Genomic DNA, 4,377 nt, shown 5'->3' on the forward strand with positions numbered 1-4,377 from the left:
CTAATACATTACATTACAAGAACCTACACTGTGAGAGTGCTTGCGATTGGCTAAGAAAAGTATTTGTAAAATTCCGGTTTATATTTGATCCACCCTCGTATTAGAACAGGACACAACAGAACCCTCTTGTTCGAATTGGTCAAATCCTATAGTGATGATCAAAAAACCTGGGAAAGATTATAGATTCTGTTTAAATTTCAGAAAGGTTAATAATATTACGAAAAAGACCTCTAGCGTAGAAGAACCGAAAGCATACAAAGTTACAAAGCATTGAGAGCATACAAAGCATCAGGCAAGTTAGAAAAAGACCCAAAGAACATGAAAAATGGCGAATCAGAGATTCACAACTGTTTTTTTTACCGAAATGACCCACTCAAAATCTATTCTATTGCCAGACTCAAACCCTTGGAAATTAGTCGTACCCATAAGCGTGAGACGTCGAGTTTTATGGGAAAACCACGACAAAACCCGGACAGGACATTTAGGCTCAGAGAAAACTTACGCGAAACTTTCCGAACATTACTTCTGGTCAGGGGTATATTCGGACCTGATCAAATACGTAAAAAATGGTCCTGGGTCCTCTACCCAGTTCTTAAAAAAATCAATACATTTTAGTATTTGTGGACCTTTTTACAAAATAAATCGAAATTAGGTCGCGAATTAAAACTACTACAGTCTCTAAGAAAAAAATTCGAAAACAAAAGCGAAATGGAGTTTCAAAGCGTACACAAATGGACAGACAGACTTAGAAGGCGACAAATTATAAAAGAAGACTAGAATAAATTTTGACGTAGCAAATAAAAGACAAGCGAATACTTACAATATAAAAAGAAGTCCGATAGAATATAAAATAGATGATAGGGTAATAAAAGTAGCAACAAAACTATCAAATGAGATAAAAAAAAAAGCAGGTAAGCTTTACGACAAGTACGAAGGACCTTTCTTTATCAAAAAGAAAAATTCCCCAACTATGTACGAATTAAAAAACCTTAAAGAACAAAGTATAGGTGAATGGAACGTAAATGATTTTAAATTAGAAAACGCTAGTACAGATACCGGAAACAGTTGACTCCAAACTCATAAACCGTCTCAATAAAACCTAAATAATGTGACTCATTAGATCTTAAGAACAAAATTAGACAAAGCGGAACCTTACCTTTCAGAAAAAAGTACCAAAGTACTAACAGCAAAACGCAGAACTTATAATCTTATAACAGGAAACAAAGTACTCTGACTATTTGTTAATAAACTAAAGTACACAGCTTAAATTGGATTGCAAATTGTTGTAATTTAATGAAACAACAGTAACTCAACTCAAGAAAAAAATAGACTTAGAGGCCAATCGACTCCAAAAACAAGAAATGTACAAGACAATCGACTAAACGGAAAAGCGTTTCGTTTCTCTTTTTATATTTGTTTCAGAAATAAGACAATCATTAAGTAGGAGCAGATGCGGAAAAACATTAAGAGAACAGGAACTTCCAGCACAAAACTAGGGACAATTGTAAAGAACTACGATAACAACTCCCCAAAAAATTAGTAGTTGAATTAGTCCATATACAATATAATCTGGGTGTAACAGAATTATTACCATAGAATAAAGCTCGGACGGCCCGGAACGAACGGGTTACTGGGCCGCATCCGAGATGAGACGGAACCCCCCGACGGGTTCCGAAGTTATGGGCGACGGAACGCCCCGGAGCCAGTCTGTGCTAGCTCACGCTCGTGAACACCAGAGTGGAAAATGTGTGGCAATCAAGTTTCTGGATTTCGGTCATCTTCTCGTCGCCATGCTGACTCGCGACTCTTGGGGAAGCCTTCCCATCACACTCTTAGGATCCTTTCGGAACACTCTTTAAAAAGGAATCTTCCACCCCCCTAAGGCCTGCCTACCACACCACGGGTATCGGGCCTCACGTTACTATCAGTAACAATAAATTCCGTATTATTTTTATCGCAATCTCTGGTTTTACTATGTCTTTACCTAATTCTCGGCACTCCATTTCCCTATTTCCCTCCTCGATATTACCTCTGTAATACAATTCAGCAAAATACCATAAATACTTACTTTAAAAATGAGCCTCAGAATTTTGTAAAATATTAATTACTTCGAAACGTATTCTAATTTTTTTAAAACTTGGGCTTATTAGTCATAGATTTTTATTTACTTCCGAGTGCAATTGAGAAAAAAATGTAATGTTAATATTGTAAAAATTAAGGAACTTTAGCTACAGCACCACTGTTTAAGGTTGTGATGTTTCATCTTTATGAGATTTTCTGCGAATCAAAGTTATTCAATTTATTGAAATCGCCTATTTCAAAGCTGTTTTCAGTTTCCTTATTATTTAAAGGAATGTTTGAAGTCACGTGATTTCTCAGTTCGAATGTGTAATGATAGCCTTGTCGCTTGAGAAACCCAGTGTGCGAGCAGCAGTGAATCACGATAGATCGTTGTCCGATCTTTTCGGATCAGTAAAGTGAGAACTCAATAAAGACATTAAATCTTACATCTTACAAAAATGTCTATATAAACGAATGAGTGATCTGTCTGGTTCTCAAAAATGGTCTTAGTCTGCCAAGTATTCTATACTTGAAATTTAACTTGAACTATTCATTATTTCTAACGATTCTTCTCTGTATATTTCTTATCTGGCAAAATTAAATATTAATAAAAATTAAATATTTACATACATAAACATTCAACAAATGTTCCGGCTTGAGCTCACATAGCAAGTATATAAGCTGGTGACAACATCTTTGTACGTACTGTAAGGCAATCGTCCTTCTCGAAACAATCTGTACTGTACTCTTTCATGCTGTCATTCTTCACTGAATCGGTCTTTCATCATTCTTCACCTGAAGGAAGAAATAACAGGTTTTTCAGCTGATATTTGGAGGATTGTCAACACATTTATTTTAGACTTCATCGATTTCTAACCTACTCCAGTGGTAAGATGACAACTTTAATTTACCCATAATGAGAGAGGCTCGTGCTGGCGAATGAAATAATAATTCAGACCGTAGTATTTCAGTGATGATTTATTAACATTTTATTAATAATTATGCTCTCGCACACTCAAATTTGTTCGCCTTGTCAGATCAGATGACCTTGTCAAATCACGGATAGAATTTCTTGACTAACGCTGGAAGAATTGTGAAACCCTGCAACTGGAAATTAAAGCTGGAACTACGTCAGCTGAGCGTGAGAAATTGGAATATTTCACAAAGTCTAAATATCTCGCAATTGAAGATGCTTATATCAATGCGCGAGATTTTTTATATAATCAATTGGTTTTGCTTACTCCTGAAACTAAGGCTAATGAAAGTTTAAATCAGTCTCAAATTATTCGTCATGATTCCTTGTCTGTCAAACTTCCTCAAATCACTTTACCGGAGTTTTCAGGAGACTACATGGATTAGGAGAACTTCAACGATTTATTTAATGCTTTAATAATTCAAACCAATCCCTTGTCAAATGTAACAAGATTACACTATATGAAATTGTCTTTAAAGGACGAAGCTGAAGGTTTTTTAAGACATGTTTCGATAACTAAAAAGTTTGATATTAGTACTCTCAAGGAACGGGAGATGCATTTTGGTTCCAGCACTGATTATCTCACTTATCAGCAACTTTCCTCATGTTTGGAGACTCGCATAAATATTTTGGAGGCTATTAAAGCTTCAAAACCTGGTGCGAGTTTCTCAAGAAAAGAGTAAGGCTTTAAAACAATCGGGAGTTAGGAGCCACAATGCAACTTCTAGCTCAAAGTGTCTCCTTTGTAAGGATTACCACTCTTTATTTAAATGCAACCAATTCAAAGCTCTGTCTGTGGACAGGCGTAGGGAAGTTGCTACAAATAATCATTGCTATTATAATTGTCTCACGCCTGAAAATCGACCTCATAATGGTGTTAGTAAATTGAAATGTTACAAGTACGGTAGGAGACATAATTCCCTGTTACATTCCGATGATTATAATTCAAATCCCACCTTCCCACCAACTAACTCTGCATCGGTTACTTCTCAATTGGCAGTATCAGGTTCTCTCGCGACACAATCAAATGATCCCGGGAATTCCACCGTAAAAGTAAAGGTGAATCATGTAGCGCTTAAAGAAGCAGACGATAAAGTTTCGTTTTATTTTCTGAATACTCATCCAAATTTATCGTGTTCAACCTTACTTGCTACGGCTGTTATTTCCTTCCCAGCCAAAAATGGAAGAAGTCACAGATTTGAGTTTTGCTGGACCAAGGATCTGAATGTTGTTTTATTACCGAGAGAGCAATGCAAATATTATGTCCACGCTACAAAAAGGTTAAAGCAGTTGTATATGGAGTTGGAGGAGTTCATATTGGTTTATCAAGAAAGGTAGCAGAA

The 4,377-nt window shown here is 36.1% G+C and overlaps 1 protein-coding gene across 4 annotated transcripts in view; it reads right to left on the reverse strand.

The window, feature by feature from the left end:
* LOC117174902 (pyruvate dehydrogenase (acetyl-transferring) kinase, mitochondrial) overlaps positions 1–4,377 on the reverse strand; it is a 410,760-nt gene that overhangs the window by 376,145 nt on the left and 30,238 nt on the right. The window contains exon 1 of one of the 4 annotated variants that reach the window (XM_033364341.1): positions 2,692–2,807. The exons of the other annotated variants lie outside the window; for them this stretch is intronic. The gene's annotated coding sequence lies outside the window, so the exon portion shown is untranslated. Of the gene's footprint in view, positions 1–2,691; positions 2,808–4,377 lie in introns of those variants that run through there. 4 annotated transcript variants of the gene reach the window in all.

This window comes from Belonocnema kinseyi, chromosome 6 (assembly GCF_010883055.1).
Source record: "Belonocnema kinseyi isolate 2016_QV_RU_SX_M_011 chromosome 6, B_treatae_v1, whole genome shotgun sequence".
Lineage (NCBI taxonomy): Eukaryota > Metazoa > Arthropoda > Insecta > Hymenoptera > Cynipidae > Belonocnema > Belonocnema kinseyi.